Below are 19,545 nucleotides of genomic sequence, written 5' to 3' on the forward strand. Positions count from 1 at the left end.
AAAGGCAAACTACCCAGCAGGGACACAAAGCCCATGGTCTGTATGGATTGGGAGAAAAGGAAGTGAAAACAGTGACTAGGAGACAAATTCCCCTGGAGGGATGCCCATGTGTCCTCATCACCACGGGGTCATGATGTCCATGGCCTTGCAAAGCCTACCCTTGCCCTCACCATCTGCTGTCCCTCCTCAAAGGAGGTCAGAGTACGGAGCACTACAGTGTGTGGCTGAGGTAAACATGCGTAAAACAAGCTATGAATCCTCCTTTCCTGGACACATGGGTGTTATAACATGAAACATTTCATATCCTTCAAGGAAAATTATTTTGGGCATTATGGGAACATCTCCATGCTCCTTAATAATAATGAAATGAAACTAACATAAGTCCAGAAAAGACAGTCAAAATAAAATTTGAGAAATCTCTAAATGAAGAAACTGCATCTCATCCTCAAGGGAAAGGATTTTTGGATGGAAAAGTCTAAAAACACACACATTTTGCTAGATTTTTAACTTGCTGTTTCCAAGGAGGACACAGATTAGCTTACAATAAAAACAAAGGAGGCATCGGAGGGGGAGCCTCAACTGTGGACCCCAGCACATGACCTCACTTCCTTGGTGACAAGTCCAAACAGAACTCTGAAGACTCTGGTCACCAGGCACTGTGGTCTGGTGATAGTTGGCCTTCATAGATGGCTGGATCAAGAGAGTGAACAAGGAACATGCTATGCTGCTTTCCCAGGGCTAGTGGCCCCAGCATCAGGACCCTGTGTCAGGGAACCAAGTGGGAACATATGGAGAGGATGGTTCATTTGGTCCAGATGCTTCAGGAAGCTCAACTGGAAACACCCAGCTGTCAGCAGCTCAGGCCAGGACTCAATGGCACACTGAGGTGCCCAGAGGCTCCCAGAGACCAGAGGAAGCCCAGAACACATATCCCTAGACTCAAACACCAGCCACTCAGAGACACTGAGTCCAAGACTAGTTCAGATACAAGGAAGTTAAGTTCTCACCTGAGCAGCCCCCTGAGACTTGGCCCCCTGTGTATTCAAGTCCTGGCCATGTGCAAGCACATCAGTCTTTGTTTACAACACTGAACTGTGGGGTGCTGAGTGCATCCAGAGTGCAGGGTCACTGAGGATGAAATGGGGACTCCATGGCAAGGGATTAGCTGTGGCCTTGGCCCCATGAATATCTGCTAAGGAGGCTGTCCTGATTCCCAGGGATGACCTTCCCCCACCTCACTGACACACACACACATGGGGAAAACTGTTCTGTTCTTTGGAAAGGAGATTGGAGAGTCACTCTAGGAGTTTCCAGTTATGCTCAGGGCAGGAATTCTTAGGAATGGCAAAGTGTCCATGGCCCACAGGTATCACTGGAAAGTGGGTGGGTGTCATCAAGCCAAAATACACATGAAGTCACCCTGTGTGAAGACACTTTTCTGAGTATTGTCCTTGATCTTTTAAGCAGAACAGGTGCAACCACTGCCCTTTTGAGTTTTGATGTTCTTTGAAGGCCATAGAGGACCAACCATTTAGAGATTCAATGTCAATTTTTTTTTTAGTCAAGAGAGAGATGAGAAGCAAGAACAGAAGGCCTGGCGAGAATAAGGGAGGGGAGGAGTGGGTAAGGGTGGGGGCAGAACCTCACATCTTCTATAGCGCATCAGTGACCACTGATGATTGCATGGCTTCAAACTTAGGTACAACAGGCAAACTTCGGTTCTCTCAGGTTCTATGGGTCAGGAATTCAGGAGGTGCTGCTGCAGGATCCACCATGGTTTCTCCTGACCAGGCTGCAGGCTTAGTGGAAACACTGCTGTGGCAGAATCTGTTCTCAGGCTCTCTCACTTGCTAACAGGCAGCAACACAGTTAGTATGGAGGTCTGATGTCTCCTCTGTCTGTTAACCGTTTTCTCTGCAAAGAGTCAGCCTCTCCTCAGGGAAAATGCAGAGATAGTCACAGATTTAGAGAGGAAGACAGAATGAAACAGAGAGGAAGGAAGGAAGAACAGAGGAGGGAGAGAGCAGGAGGTTGGTCACAGTCATTTTATGTGTAAACCTTGATAGTCACATCCCATTACATCAGCCATGTTCTGTTATTAAGAACAAGTAAGGAATTGGGGAGAGAGCTCAAGAGAGAGCACTTGCCTACCATACATGAGGACCTGGGCTCAATTTCAGCCTGGCTAATACAAACCAGAACAAAATTCACTACGTGGGACCCACGATCGAGGAATGGGCTACTCAGGATGCGGCCATCAAAAGGTGAGCTGTCAGCAGTTGTCACGAGTGTGAATGTAGGCACAGTGCTGGTAGATTTGGGGGTGCATCTGCATCCATAGTGCTTGCTTAGCCTGTGTGAAGTCCTGACTTGAGGGCACAACACCAATGCATAGAAGAAATTGAGATGCTTAGGGAACATAATGATGGCTGATCTGATGAACTTCTGCCCCCTCATGATGCCACCAGGGAAACATGTCCCGGAGGTGAGTGTAATTTCCACCACCATACAGTAGGAACCAGGCCTGTGTGCACTGTGTTCACCTCCCTTCCACCCCTTCATGGAAGTGACCTCTAATTATGTATACTGTGTACACATGACACCAACCCACAAGGTTTAAAAGTGTCATCTCTCACCTCTGATGATGTCCCTACTAAGCAGATGCCATAGTTCTGGGGGACATACTGGAAAGGAACTGAGAGGCATGGTGTCTTGTCTAAGTCGACAAGGGAAGTAGGAAGGAGGAGTTGGGTCTAAAACTAAGTCTGCTCAGACTGGAGACCTTGCCTTCCTTGTGGTTTTTCCTTTCCCATGGGAAAGCTTTGCCTCTTGCCAAGGATCTATCACTTGGGTAGAGCTGTTGTCTTCACTCTGAAGGACAGTGGGCAGTCATTCCATGTGCTTCCATGGTATCCAGAGCAAGAATCTCTGGGTGATGCCAGATGACCCAGTTCCACACAGACATCATGGAGCGAGCTGGTGGGTGCCTTAAATCATCAATGTACCAGGCACTGACCATGATGCAATGACCAGAGCAGATGCAAACACTGGTCTCTTGTGCTTATGAAGGCCATACAGTCACCCTGGAGAGCTGACCAGGTACTACCCACATTACTGTGAGTGTCCCTAATTCTTGGCCTCTGTACACATGGACATAAAATAGGGGTAGGGGAGACCCATGAAGGCACACAAAATGGGGTGATCCATCCGTATATGAACTGAAGGTGGAGGAAAGGCAGACAGGAAGCATCCCACTATCCACTCAGTTTTCAGATAGTTATAGAGCAGCACCCTGTTGAGCCCCCATGATTAAAGTAACACTGCAGACTCCACTCTCTTTTTCACAGAGGCAATATGCCACAAGGGTGGTAAAGGAAGTTGCATTTCAGGCTTCCTGAAGACTGGAGGACAGGTGGTCACAGTACTGTCCAGGAAACTCTGTCAGCAAGTGTGGGCTGATTATGGTTAGCTCATAGGATACCCTGGGTGGACAGTTTGGGAGGGAAGCCAGACCTTAGTGCTGCTTACAACTGTCCTCCTCAGGATCAGAGTTTTCCTTCTTGGCTCCTGGCAGGTGCTGCAGAGGAAGGTTGGACAACCAGCCAAACCAAATCTGATTGAGTTGGGCCAAGCCTAGCTCACTGAAAATGAGAACTACAGTGAGAAGGGATTGGCCTGGGTCTGTTGGTTTCTGAGGAGGACATGGGACACTATAGAGGGACAAAGACTCTCAGACTTGGGGCCTCCTTCAACACAGAGGAATGCAGAAGTGAGTGGGATGAGGCAGAATGGGAAGCTTTCCTGGGGTGCATTTGTGCACAGAGCTGTCCCTGACATGCCCTGGGAGGCCTTAGGGCTTGCAAGGAACAAGGACAGTTGGGGATTCTTCTAAGGCAGGGCTAGTACCGGACTGAGCTCAAGGTCTACTTACAGATCTTGTGCCAGCCTCACCTCCAATGACCTCACCAGCTCTGGGATCAACCTGAAAATCAAGGTCAGATACCCAGTCTGGTGGAATTCCCAGGCAGGTCTGTCCCTGGTTCCATGGCAGGTGTCCTCAGCTCCACTTAGGGCTCAAGTCTTGCAAAGCATCAGCCCTTCGTTTTCCCTTCACTTTACCTCCTCTATTTTTCTCAGTTTTTATTTCTACTCTTAAATATATAGTTCTTTAAAACATTAAATTCTAAGATAATTTAATTTTAAGTTAAGATTTCATTAGTTTCCACATGTTCAGTTGAGTCACATGTAAGCACATCATCAATTGTTACAGTCTTCACATCTGTTGAGTTCCAGCTTTCTGCTCAGTGTTGGACCCATCCATACCCCTGGTCTCTCCTGCTATTCCAACACACCGCTGACCTTTCTCTCACTGTGATTTACTAACCTGGGTTTTTCACATCAGTGCATCAGATTCTGTTTGGCCAAACAATCCTAGAGGAGACTGGATGCTATTGCTGTTTGATAGAAGAGAAAACCACAGATAGACAAAATCTACAGGGAAAATGTAGAGACCATTGTGTATGTACTCATCTTTTCATGTCGGAAAATGTTTTCCATGATTTCAGTAATACAAAGGGAGCTACAAATGACTGATTCACTGCATTTGAAAAACAACAATAATGCAAAAATCACAACAGGAAACCTTTCTTTACAACCAATAGTCAGATAGATGTTTTTTATTACAAGTATGAAAGAGGTCTCATGAGTCCATTTTGTGAGGGAAAGGACAAATTCTTCTAACTGAAATGGAATCACCAGGGCCAACAAGCACACAAAACACTGAGCCTCCTAAACCTGATACATGCAGGCACACATCCCTGACATGTGTATTTCCCCATCCACTGACACATTTTAAGGCAGGTGCTGAACAACAATGGGAAGGACATGGGGGGCAGAGCACAGCCCTATCTTGCAGCTCCCATCAGAGCTCTAAACAGCCTTCCCTAGCACTCCTAGGACTAAGAATAGAGCTTTCTCCCACACAGAATGCTGCACAAATATTCAAGAGTTTGATTCACATTACTCTTTGAAGCAGGAAGGAACTGAGACCCTCCCTAGCCTCCACGTAGAGTATGCACAGGAGAGTTGTCTGGATGATGCTTTTCACTCTACCTGGGGGGAACCTTGCCCTGGCCCCAGGGCCACAGAGCTTCAGGGTTAAGGATGACAAACTCATGGTATGACAAGGTTTTCCCTGGGCCAACCAGTGCACTGGGCATCTCCACTGCAATCCAATGCCTCCCAAAGCCAGGGACAGCACTGGGAAAGGGCAATTGGATGCCTGGGTGTCCAGTCAGGTGAGGGGCAGCTCTGCCTGACACAGCTGTGCAAAGTGTGTCCCTCTGGATCTAAACCTCCAGAAGATCCCACTCATTGCCTTCATCAGGTCTGGCAGCAAGGATGTCACACAGAAGCACAGCAACACACTTGAAGTTTACTCAAACTAAATCGTTTAGCTTCCCTTCAAGAAATGACTGAAAATGCACAAGTCTGGAAAATCAAGTCTGAGAACACTGCTCTGCATTTTGTATAAATAAACTCATCCTTTACAAGACATGGTGGTAATACCCGTTGGTGGGTCTGCTATGGCAGAGATGTAGACTCTCATGAATACAGGGTTTGTAACTGCAATAGAAAAATTGCAAATAAATGATGCATGTGCATGACTTCTGTTTGTATTGCACTGAAGGAATGGATCGAGACAGCAACCTAGATTTACTGAGCTGCCTCAGTAAACCCAGGGCACAATCCACCACATGATTCCATCACCCAATTGTGAAAGCTCAGCAACTTGGTTCCTGCTTGTTGCTGCTGTTGATTGACAATTTTGAGGTGTTTGTATCTGTGCCAGCCATCTCTGCCTCTCTTGGCTTCTGTCCCCAGACTATGTGTAGATCAAACTATGTGTTTACAAAAAGTTCAATCATGATTTCAGGATCAGTGGCAGCCTCTCATGTACTGGAAATAATTCTTAAAGTTTGGCCATAAAAAACCTGATACAATGTGCTTGCGAGGAAATGAGATTGTCTGATATAAATGCAGGGAACTCATTTTATCTGTGGCAGAGTCAGCTGCTACTGAAGCCGATATTTTTGAGGTAAAAAGATATGAGTCAGGTTGTTGGTAGGCACAGTAACGCCCTGTTGGGAGCCTGCCGTATTACCCATGAGAATATAGCCACAAGATGGCGTCCACCTACTGCCTCACTGCTCCCCCGCCCATCATGTGCCCAAGATGGCACACACATCCTGCTTCCTGGTTCTTGCTCGGCTTACTGTCCCCGCCATATATGGTAATGATTGATTGCTTCCTTGTTGCCGCCCAATCGCCTGTCGCCACGTGTAATCCCATGATTGGATAACATTAGCTATATAAGCCCAAGTATAGGAAATGCCCGACGCACAACACGTAGGAAGCCGTCAAGGACGGACGTGTATTGAGGTTGTAGCCCAGTCAATAAAGGAGCCTGCAGAGACAAAGTGTTCGTGTGCCTCATTCTGCGGGACAGACGCGGCGCCGGACAGCTGGTGGCCCGTACGGGGACTCAAAACCATTCCAGTGCCTTCTGCGGCTCCTGTGACTGTGTTGAAAAATGGTACGTACCTGCTGGTGAGCGGCGGCTTAACCCAGCCCTTGGTGGACGCACTTTAAGGGATCTACTGGTCGACCCCTTGCGGGGATCGACATTGCCCGAGAAAGAAGGGCAGGCCTCTGTTGGCTATTGCGCCTCGGGGCTCTTTAATTTTGTTAAGATGGGCAATGTTAACTGCGGCCCCCTCGCCTTATCGCTGTGGTTGTTGCTTAAGGCGCGAGGGATTAGGATAGATAAGCAAATGGTGCTGCAGTTTTTTTAATGTATCGATGGTTTGGCCCCATGGTTTCTGCCCACCGGATCCCTCACTTTACCCTCCTGGGAGAAGTTAGGATGTGATATTCAGTTTGCTGAGGAACAAGGGATGGGTGTCGACCCTATGGTCCGCCCCATATGGGAGATGGTTCGGGCATGTCTTAAAGCCGAAAGCATGGTAGGCGCAGCTCAAAGGCTTAAGGAGGCGTGCTCTAGAACCTTATGTAAAGGGTTGATGGAGAGCTTAGAGGAAGAGCTCGAGAGAGTGGAGAATGATATACAGGAAGTACATACCCCAGGCGGGACGAGACCAACCGCGTCTGCCCCTCCCTGGGAGCCACCCCAGGAAATGAGCGCACCTGGAGGCTGGGGGCCGCCCCCTCCCTTCCTTGCCACAGCCAATCTTTTGTCCCTCCTTTTGTTCTGGTTGGAAAAGGGGTCTTTGGCATCATCCTCCTACCCTGGCCCCCTTTTCCGCAGCATCTCCTGCATCACCCACGGTGTACACTATTAATCAAACTGTCTTAGACCTTCCCCACAAACGTGTTTCACACACCCGTTGTGAGTTCAATATGTCCTTCCCACTTACCCCTGACACGATTATACTGTCATATGCAAATTTGTCTATTACCCTAGAGAGGTCCAACTTAACCCTACCATTGCTGGAATTTGTGAATTGGACGCGCATGGAATGCGAGGGCACAGCCAGAATCAATTCCTCAGATGGGTTAAAGTGTCTTTGTGCTTTCTCATCAGCACACCTTCCATTGTAATTCATCCGATAGCAATGAGACCCCTTGCTCACTTTCTAATTGTTGGACTGGTTACCCGGCCTTTGCCATTCTAGCATATCGTCCAAGCTATCTTTGGGTTCCCATCCAAGCCCAGGACACTCTCCTCGTTGCCAACCAGAACAGGGGGAGGGATAGAAGATTGGTTGTGGCAGGCAGTGGGGGTGGTCTCTTCTCTGTTTGTCCCTGCAGTGGGACAGGCTGTTTTGCAGGCATGGACCTCCGAGCAGCTCGCGCTGACCATGGATGCAGTCAATCGGCTGAGCAACGCCACACGAGAGACCATCAAGGCTCAAAGGCAACAGATTGAGCTTAACAGCCAGGCTATACTTCGGCTACAAAAAGAGATCCAGCTCATCGGACAGGAGATTGATGCATTGTGGCAGGTTGCCACTCAACTCTGTGATCAGAGGTGGCTGCCTTTCCGGGTCTGCGTCACCCCTGTTCGCACCAACCTGACTGAAACTACAAAAACTATGACTAAATGGCTGCAGGACACTTATTTGCCAAAATTTCACAACCTGTCAATGATTGTTAGTCAGGAATTAGACGAAATAGAAAAAAATTCAGTTGAACCCGGTTAGATTTGATTTGTCTACCCTGAGTGATGTTCTAAAAGGTTTATGGAATCATGTCACCTCTTGGTTCTCCCGGCCCAATTTGACTACCTGGATTTTTATTGCTGTTGCTATCCTGGTTGGATTAGTGGTTGTTAAATGCTTGCTTGATCGCTTGATGCAGACTCAACAACAAGTCAGATTTACAGCCATGGCGGCTATGCAGCTGGCGGAGGCTGGCCCATCTGGTGGTCGGGCGGCTGCATATCTCCTTCATGTTGCAGAGCATCAGTTATAAGGATGCTGAATGGGCGAGCCGAAGATGGGTAAGATCAAGGTACCCCACCTTGCTCAACCTAAGACAGGCCCCGTTCCATTAAGACAGCGAGAGGTACCAAGGTACGAGACTAGATGGTACTGCGTGACATTCTACTCTTGGGGTTTTTGAAGAGAGATGTCAGGCTATATGTCTGTATGCATCTAGGTTTCATCCGAATTACCCTAGCCCTGCACAAAAGGATGAGGCTTGGGGGTCCCTTCTGACGCGGGGGTGGCCAACCTGTGCTGGGGGATGACCTCAGAGCCATGCACAGCGGGGTACAGACCTCTGTATTCACTTGGAAGGTCTCGCTGTCCTTCCTTGTAAATAAGAAAGGGGGAGATGTTGGGAGCCAGCCGTATTACCCATGAGAATATAGCCACAAGATGGCGTCCGCCTACTGCCTCGCTGCTCCCCCGCCCATCGTGTGCCCAAGATGGCACACACATCCTGCTTCCTGGTTCTTGCTCGGCTTACTGTCCCCGCCATATATGGTAATGATTGATTGCTTCCTTGTTGCCGCCCAATCGCCTGTCGCCACGTGTAATCCCATGATTGGATAACATTAGCTATATAAGCCCAAGTATAGAAAGTGCCCGAAGCACAACACGTAGGAAGCCGTCAAGGACAGACGTGTATTGAGGTTGTAGCCCAGTCAATAAAGGAGCCTGCAGAGACAAAGTGTTCGTGTGCCTCATTCTGCGGGACAGACGCGGCACCGGACAATGCCCCAAGTTCAGTTTCTGCTTTGCTACACTCATTCTACTAAGCTGCAGAATGGATTCTGAGTGTTCAAACACATAGGGTGTGAACTGCAGCAGAAATCTGTAAAAACTTCAGTTAATTGGGGTGTGAAAAGACAAAAAAAGGTTTTGGCAAAATACACTTCTTAATATGTATTTAAAGCATCAAAGAAACCATGAAGAAGACAAAGAGGAAGAGAAAGAAGAAGGAGGAGGAGCAGGAGGAGGAGGAAAAAGAAGAAAGAAAAGAAAGAAAAACAAAAAGTAATGACAATGTGTGGGGTTTTGTTTCAAATGCCTCAGCCTCATTTAGAAAGGAAAGGATCAAAATATGCAGAATGGAATTGTCACTGTGGAAAATGGACTTTGCCCCAAGGCACTAATTGTGTGCCTGGCCTGCTATGAATGTCCAATGGAAGGCAGTGTCTGGAGCCTGGTGGAGGCTGAGGCCCGGACCCAGGAGTTGAGGCCCCTGGGGCTGAGGTGGCAGAGTCTTTGCTGCACCCTGTTGGCTCTGCCTTATTGGGCCTGCAGAGCTGCAGCATGGATGCAGTCATGGAAATGGGTGTAAGGCAGGAGGTGCTGGGCTCCTCTGCGTGCTGCACACTCCCTGCTTGGCCTGAGGACAGGAAGATTCAAGTCTTCCTTGCTGGAAAAAGAGACTCTGAAGAAGATTCTGGGTGTCCTCTACCAGACAGAGATGAACACACTGACTTCTCAGGTAGGGAGGGCAGGACACCCACCAGAGCAGGATCTGCATGGCTTCATGTGTTGGGGGTTTAAAAGTTAGTTGTGAATGATGTGTTGCCTTTCTGAATAAAAAGACTCCTTATTTTATATATCTATAAAGTGAAGCTTGAATGTTCTTCTATATGTGTATCCTACATTACATATAGAAGAGAATTAAGTCATCTATTTCTACTCACCTATTCAAGAAAATACCAACTATTTATTCTTAAGTGAATTTAACAGAAGAGAAGTAATACTGAATGGAACACTATAAATAATGCAGTGGAAAATAAAATGGAAAAACCACAAGGGCATCCTTCCCAGGATGAGAGGTCTGCATTGACCAGCATCTCTCTCCTGTCCTCAACTGCTGTGCAGGTCTGTGTCTCTTCACTGCTGGGTGGAGAGAGTGTCAGTACACAAGCTCTCTTGAATCTCAGGAAAGATCAGGGACATGGCCTTCTTTCAGCATTTTTCAGTGGCTATAATTTATAATTAACTCAGCAACTGTGCTGTGGAACATTCATGGTTTCTAACTGTCCACACCTTAACTGATTAAGAAGATAATATGGTGTCTATCAATCTCATTTTTTATAATGACCCTTAGAAGTGGAATTTCCAGGTTAAATGTATATAAGATGAATTTCAGGGTCACAGATGTTTCACTTGAATCCTCAGCATAGAGTTAGAGCCTGGTAGAGGAAGACTGAGTCTGCTCAAATCTCTGTGGAGATCTGAAGTCAGAGAGATGGTCCAGGCAGAGGAGCAGGACACCATAGCAGCTAGCAGGAATCATGGCTAAAAAAGGCCCAGTCCAGGCTGCCTCATCCATCAATGTGTTCTAAGGAAAGCGTCACACACTCCACAATGGACAGGAGAGAGCTGGAATGGTTTCAGAGCTCTTCCCTACATGCCTGAGGCCCCCTGTCTCACTCAGGGGAGCTCTGTTTGAGGTCAGTCTGTTACAGAGCCCAAATTGACTGAATGTTTTCCACCCAGGTGCAGATCTGAACTGCCACATATGGACTCACCATAGCTATGGAGCAGGACAGGTGTTTACAGGGAGCAGGTCAGGAGATGGGGACACTGCAGGCAGGTCAGGGTATGAAGCCTTAAATAAGAGACCAGGCCCTCACCAGGCCCAGTTTCCTCCAGCAGTAACCACACCATGCAAGAATGTGCATTAAATCTGAGTAATTGAAAGGGGTCACTCACAAAATTATATATTATAGAGATAGTTTGAAAATACAAAAGTAAATGGTAGCATCCGTAAGTAAAATGAGATGTGACCTTTAATGGATATGTGGTGTCCATTGATGTCCCCGAACCACATGCATCAGAAGGAAATAGTCTGATGAACAGAGCAATAAGGAGCACAGGCAATGGGTAAAAATCACAGCTGCTTAATAACAACAACAAAGCTAGGATACAATAAGTGCACTGGTGAATTTTATACAGTATATAATAAAGAATAAATACTGATTGTTTTTCAATTCTTCGATCAAGTTGAAGGAAAAACCACCACCAACTTCTTTTAAGTGACAAAGTTAAAGTTATCCTGAGAATGAAGCGAGACAATAATGTGTTAAAAATAATATAAATGAAAACACTGTGTTGGCTAATATTCCTACCAAACATACACAAAAGTGTTCAGCTAAATGTTTGCAAGGTTAACTCACCAGGATATTCAAAATTAACCAACATGATCAACACTGGGCTCAATCTCAGTGGTGCAAGAATGGTCCTGCTCTAACAAACTATCTGTTCCCACTGCTTTTAACATGTTGTATCTTACTATGTTTTACTATATGCGATAGTATTAAGAAAAAGTTTTATAGGCAAGGAGATAATATAGAAACCATTGTTCATTTTCTGTTAACTGGTTCTAACTATCCTGTAATTCTTTCATTCTGTTGAATGGCTTCACACTGTCTTGATATGCTTGATGCTATCGTATATGAAGTTATACTCAAATAATTCGAGGAATGAGGCAATATGGTGACTACTATTATGTTAGATTATCTGGGAGTGAAACATAATTACGTTTAAATTGTTCCATTCTGACCAGTGTTGTTCTATTACAATGTCCTCTTTTATCTCAATCTCCACCCTTTTTTAAAAATTAAACTACTTTTTATTTTTTTTCAATTAAAGGAAAACTAAATTAAAAAATAGCGGGATATATTATAGTAACTATTTGTTTTCCTATTAACCTGATTTGAATGCCAGTATTGCTCTCCACATCTTGTTCTGTCTGATTTTACTATATTCTATTTTGTATGATAGTATCAAGGTTGAGGGTATAGGCAACCACTTTGAAGGCAATAAGATTTATTATGATGCCCACTATAGTTTGACTATTATCTTCTTTTGAAATCTTGCAAGGTCTCCAGTGTAGGTTTTATTGGTCTTGTTATGTACTGTTTTGATCAATTCTATTATACATGATGATATAGCAACTCTTTTTAAAAATAGCAAGAGGCACAATGGTAACCATTTTTCATCATCTGATATTCTATTTTTGCATCATGTACTATGTCCATCCTTCTGTTCTAAATGACTCTGTTTTATTTAGTCATGTTAAGATTCATTCTCTTATAAAAATTTAATAAGAAATGTGGGAGTAAAAAAACTCAAAATGTGTAATTGTTATTGTAAAAAAGAGAGGAAAGGAAGGTGGTCTAAGGGATATAACTGCATGCTTGAGTGTGTAGGATGGAAAACCATATTACTGAGCTTTTGTTGGATCACTGAACAGAACTTTCTGCAATCTCACTGTAAGAATGTCCACTTTATATGCTTTAATTTTATAATTTGGACAACTGTTTCTAAGATGACAATATGTAACCTATTAACTGTGATTTCTTACTGTATTTTTTCTTGAAATACTGTATTACTTATACCCTTTTACTGCTTTTTAATATTTCCTTTCTTTTTTCTCTTTAATTAAAAAATAATCAAACCTGGAATGGATATCTTTTATTTATTTATTTTTTTGGCTCTGGAGACCAAACTCATGACCTCATACCTGCCAGGCAGGTGCTTAAGCCACTCAGCTAAATCCCCAGCCCACCAATGGATATCTTTTACATCTTGTCATCTCACAGTAGTTGCCTCTTCTCTTGAACTTGATACCAGCAAGCACACCAAATGTGAATAAAATCAGTCAAGGCCAAATAACATTCAAACAATCCAGCTTCAAAGAACATCAGTCATAGAAGACAATGTAAGTAATATAGGGATTCAGTTTTAGTTAATAGGAAATTAAGGATAATTACCATGGTATAACCTGCTCATTTTGGGTTATCTCTCTGTGCCCTCAAATCTAATATGAGTAGACAGACCAGAACAAAATATAACCAAACTAAACAGAGCAACAAGACTACTGTAGCTTTTAAATCCTAATATACTTTTAACAATGTCCTCTGCCTTCTTTTTTTAGGCAATTCCTCACCTTTCTCCTTCTCAGGATACTATTATTCACTGCTCAGAGTGATATTAGTCTAGTCTCTTATGTTCCATTTCAGCATACATAAAGATAAAGACAGCTACTACAAAGAGAATGAGAGACATTATGGTAGTCATTATCGACTTCCCCAAAATCAGTCTTGAAGATCGAAAAAGCCTGCATCATCCTGTAATTATTTGATTAGTTCTATAATATTCAGTATATATTCAATGTGTGTGAAGATGGGAACAACTATTTGGAAGAAAACTAGAGACAGTAAGATAGACAGTGAACATTTCCAGTGGACTTGCTTTGAAATCTGTGTTTCCTTAACTTGTTTCCTTATGAACTGTTCTGCTCTGTTTCACCATGTTTAATCTTACCCTCTTTAAGAAAAAAAAGTGTTTAGGACATATAGGCATAATATTATCTTTTTGATGGATCATTGAGGTGAACTGTTGACAGTGTCATTATTTGAATATCACTTTGTATGCTTTAAATTTGTAACTTGAACAACTACTTCTAAGATGACAATATGATACTAATCAACTAGTGATTTCTTATTGTTTATTTTTCTGAAATTCTGTATTATTTCTACACTTTTTTCTCTTTAAATAAATAACATTACAATTCACCAAAAAATATAAAATTTAAGTTTTAAAGACAAAATATTAAGCACATAGACAATATCCATACTTAAAAGTGAAAAGCCCATTTCAGTTTAGCATGTTTAATTACAAGATGCCATGTTGAAGCACAAAAACACATTAAAAATCTAGAGAGGTACAAGTGATTAACTGAAAATCATAAAACATATGCAATTGAGTAGAGCTCCACCTCAGATTTGTCATTTCTGGAATATCTGTGAAGAAATATTGACATCAAACTTCTGTATTGATTATTTCTTCAGTTCTCCTTGGGATTTTTAAAGTAAACTTAGATTTAAACTGTCTGAACAGTGATGCTTTTCTATGCATTTAACAAGAAACATGGATTGCTATATTTCTCACATTGTCAATCCACATAGCATCTCTGCCCAGTGAGCTCTTTCAGATATGTAACAATGATCAAGTATGCTGAGAATATTCCCATAACACATAGGATGTATCTCTTGTGTGAGTTTATTCATGTATTTCACTTACAATCTGGCTGCTGAAAGTGTCTCCACTTGCTTACATAGCCAGTGATTCTTCCCAGAGTGAATTCTTTCATCTGTTTTGCAGTGACTGTATGCGGTAAAACCTTTGCCACATTGTTATATACATAGGGTTTCTCACCAGTGTGAAGTAATTGATGTATTTTACAGTATCCATGTGTGGTGAAAGTTTTCCCACATTCTTCACATACGCACAGTTTCTCAACAGTGTAAATTTTATAATGTATTGGACAATGAGCATTTCTGCTGAAACCTTTCCCACATTCCTTACATATGTAAGTTTTCTGCCCAGTGTGAAGATTTTCATGCATTATGCAATATGTACGTGTGCTGAAACCATTCTCATGATGCCTATATACACTGGTCTTACATTGAATGTGAACTTTCATGTTTCTTACAATCTCCATGTGTTTTAAAAGCTTTCCCACATTGCTTACATACATATGGTTTCTCTCCAGTGTGAATTCTTTCATGTTGCTTACAACATCCAGGTCTGGTAAAAGCTTTCCCACATTCCTTACATACATAGGGTTTCTCTCCAGTGTGAATTCTTTCATGAACCTTATAACTTGCACATGTGTTAAAAGCTTTCCCACATTACTTACATACATATGGTTTCTCTCCAGTGTGAATTCTTTCATGTTGCTTACAATCTCCCCATGTGTTAAAAGCTTTCCCACATTGCTTACATACATATGGTTTCTCTCCAGTGTGAGTTCTTTCATGTACCTTACAATATCCAGGTTTGGTAAAAGCTTTCCCACATTCCTTACATACATAGGGTTTCTCTCCAGTGTGAATTCTTTCATGTTGCTTAAAACATCCAGGTCTGGTAAAAGCTTTCCCACATTCCTTACATACATAGGGTTTCTCTCCAGTGTGAATTCTTTCATGAACCTTATAACTTGCACGTGTGTTAAAAGCTTTCCCACATTGCTTACATACATATGGTTTCTCTCCAGTGTGAATTCTTTCATGTGTCTTACAATCTCCCCGTGTGTTAAAAGCTTTCCCACATTGCTTACATACATATGGTTTCTCTCCAGTGTGAATTCTTTCATGTGTCTTACAATCTCCCCGTGTGTTAAAAGCTTTCCCACATTGCTTACATACATATGGTTTCTCTCCAGTGTGAATTCTTTCATGTTTCTTACAGTCTCCCCGTGTATTAAAAGCTTTCCCACATTGCTTACACACGTAGGGTTTCTCTCCAGTGTGAATTCTTTCATGTATTTGACAATGAATTTTACTGCTAAAAGCTTTCCCACATTTCTTATATATATGCGATTTCTGCTCAGTGTGAAGTTTTTCATGGATTATACAATAACTACGTGTGCTGAAAGCTTTCTCACAGTGCTTACATTTATAATCTTTTTCTCCAGATTGAAGACTTTCATGTACTTGACAATAGGTACATGTTGTAAAAGCTTTCCCACACTCCTTACATATGTAGGGTTTCTCTCCTCTGTGAATTCTTTCATGTTTCTTACAAATTCCATGTGTGGTAAAACCATTCCCGCATTGCTTGCATACATAGGGTTTCCCTCCACTGCAATATTTTTCATGGATCTTAACATTGTGGTGTGTTTCTGTTTCTTTCACATTCACATTACCTTCTGCAGTACAAAGAAATACTTCTTTACACAGATTCCAAGATGTATGTCTATAAGATTTCCCTAGGTAGTCATTTCTGTAAAGAAAAAAATCACATATAGGATTTATAAGCATATTACTAAGCTTTTCTTGGAGAGTTGAACAAAACTGTCTGCAGTCTCACTGTTTCAATCCCCACTTCATATGTTTCACTTTTGTATTTCATAACTATTTCTATGAGCAGCATATGTAATCATCATCTTGCGATGTCTTACTGTTTATTTTCACTTTGAAAGCAATATTATTTCTACTTATTTTTGTCTAATTTAATCTTTCCTTATATTAAATTTAAAAAAAGAAAAATTCACAGTGAAATGGGTCTCTGTGTAATGACTGCATTAATATCAAGTTCTGTTTTTAATGCCTGCTAAGAAATTCTGACCATGAAGCAACAGAATAGCCTTGTAAGATTTGTTGAAAATGACCATTCCCAAAAGACTGGTACACATTTGGAAATCTTAAAAATTGGTACTTTGAAATGCAGAATCTTTAGCTTCACTTTGGGCATGGGTACATATGTGTATCACATGCAGATTATTCTCATATGTTTTGCTATCACAATCTCCCTTCTGTCCTTAACCTGTAGTTCCCTTTTCCATATGGTCAGTCATACGTCTCTCTAACAACTCTGTTTAATTTCATCCCACATTTTGTATTTTGGTTTCTCATCTAAAAGAAACCCTGTGACCTTTTAGGTTTTATAGCTTAGCTATTTCACTGAATTGATGGGTGAAAGACCCATCTAATTCTTATAGCAAATGATATTATTTATTTTTTGACATTATATAACACATTTTTTTCTTTTCTTGGCTGGGAATGAACAACAGGTATTAGCATAAATCTGTAGCTTTTTAAAAATCTATTTTAAGAGATTTTCACTGAACATTAAGCTGTGAAGTTTGAACTTGAATTTGCCATTCTGCAAAATCTGATTTCTAGTGTGCTGGGTTTACAAAAATGCACAATCACAGAGAGTCTAATAACATTTTCCTTCTCCACAAATCCAGTGATAGATAGCTAAGATTCTTCAAGGCTTGATCTGTTATAATTTGATCTGCTTTATATATGAGTAAGCATGTATCAGTATTTTATGCAGATTTTGAGATTTGAAAAATATCCAGGACAAGTATGAGGGGATCAATGTCTAGAGACAACTGCATACTGATATTCAAAATGAGTGCACTAACAGTCCACCAGCCTACTAAAAATATTAATCAGAATAGCTGATTGTCTAGAGGATGGCTTATAAACATGAGCACAAAGTTTGATTTCAAATTCTATTGCAATCTTAGCAATTGTTAGATAATGAATGTGTTGTGTTCACATGTAAAAATGGGTAGAAAAACTGAAGGCAGAATGTCATAACTCAAAGTGTATGCCTTTCATCCACATCTATATGCAATGTCATACATTTTCATGATTTAATTCCTTCATATATACACTAGCTTATACATCTTTGGAGAGTATTACTGACATTAAATTGAATAGTGCTTCATTTCTTTGGTGGTCATTTCTCTGCTGACTCACTAATTACTCAGGAACATTCCTCTCCTTGTGAGTGTGGATTACCTTAAGTATCTCCAGTAAATTTTGCCTTCTTTTTCAGCTTCCAGGATATCCCCAAGTCCTCCTGAATTGGAGACATAGAAATACCAGGACTCAGTTGAGTAATACATACAAATTAATAGATTTTTGTTTAGATTTATGATATAATGTTTCCAGGTCTGAACTATTTTTAAAAATATGTTCATATTCTTTTTAACGAAACAGCACTAATGAGAAACAAACAATATTCTGACAGCATGAGTGCCAAAAAGATTTTGTCCTTACCAATTGCAGCCATGTTCCTAAAGATTTCACCCATCACATCTCTGTAGAGGTTCTTTTGGGATGGACTCAGCAAACTCCACTCCTCATTGCTGAAGTTCACAACCACATCCTCAAAGGTCACCGCCTCCTAAAGGATCATACATATATTTCTCAAAGGAAGGTTGATACCCCAGGTTTGGGATATCTTAAATTCTCTCCTACAAATCTGAATCAAAAGCAAAGTGTGGTGGTGCATATCTATAATCCCAGCACTCAAAAGGCAGAGACAGGAAAGCATCAGGGAGGTCAGGGCAATTCTAGACTCCATTGGGTGTTCAAATCCACCTGATATACATACAGAAAGCTTGTCTCAATAAAACAAAACTAAACTAAACAAATAAAGGCAAACAAAACAGCTGAATGAAAACTGATTTGTTCAAATTTAAATCCATGTCTTGGTCATTAATTTTTTGTCTATACACATTTTTGAAGACAGCAAATTTGATGCTAGATTGCAACTCACTGCTAATGTAACAGCCAAATAGGAGCACTGATTCTTGTGCTGAGTCATGGCAAGATTCCCTGTGCACTTTCTCTAAAGCAGAGCTCACAGTGAGAAGCCTGCAGGACCAGCAAACACAAAGCACAGAGGCAGATAAATATCTCATCAATTGACTGGGAAGCTAAGTAAGCACCTCCACTCCCTGGTCAGCGGTGGTGGTTTGGCAGACTGCAGCCCTTCTAGGGGGAAAACCAACAGCCACTCCTGAGATCCATGCCCTGCTGGAATTTAGGACACTATGAAGCCAAGCAAGCACCACTTCTCCCTGGTAAGCAGTGGCAGTCTGGCAGACTGCGGCCCTTTCATGGGGAGAACCAGCAGCAATTTCTGAGATCCATGCTATGTTGGAACTTAGGACACTGGGAAGCCAAGCAAGCACCACCACTCCCTGGTGAGCAGTGGCAGTCTGGAAAACTGCAACCCTTCCAGGGGGAGAACCAGCAGCAGCTCCTGAGATCCATGCTATGTTGGAACTTAGGACGCTGTGAAACCAAACAACCAGCCTGTCTCCCTAATAAGCAATAGTGAACCTACTGATGCACCACCTAGAATCAAACATCCCACTTCCTTATCCCTCTTCTCCTGAACCTACTAATGTACCACCTAGAATCAAACATCCCACTTTCCTAACCCTCTTCTCCTACAAAATTTCTGTTCAGGGCTTCTAATTTACACCACTTAGATATGTTCATTGTAGAGAATTTCCATATTTAAACTGTCTATTAACACCCAAGCTACTAAACCAGCTCTTAATTCAGAGATGACACCTCTATTCCTTTCCATTCAGAAGGATATCACGTGTATATGTCCATGCAAATGCGTAAATTTTGGCATTTTTCGATGATAATTTAACAGGTAGCCCTTTCTGGAATTTGTCCTTCACAAATTTTTACCCTGTCCTTGATAACACTTTCATATTTGCTTCATTTTT

This window comes from Cavia porcellus, unplaced genomic scaffold, assembly GCF_034190915.1.
Source record: "Cavia porcellus strain 051 isolate PalLab524CR breed Dunkin Hartley unplaced genomic scaffold, mCavPor4.1 scaffold_43, whole genome shotgun sequence".
Taxonomy (NCBI): domain Eukaryota; kingdom Metazoa; phylum Chordata; class Mammalia; order Rodentia; family Caviidae; genus Cavia; species Cavia porcellus.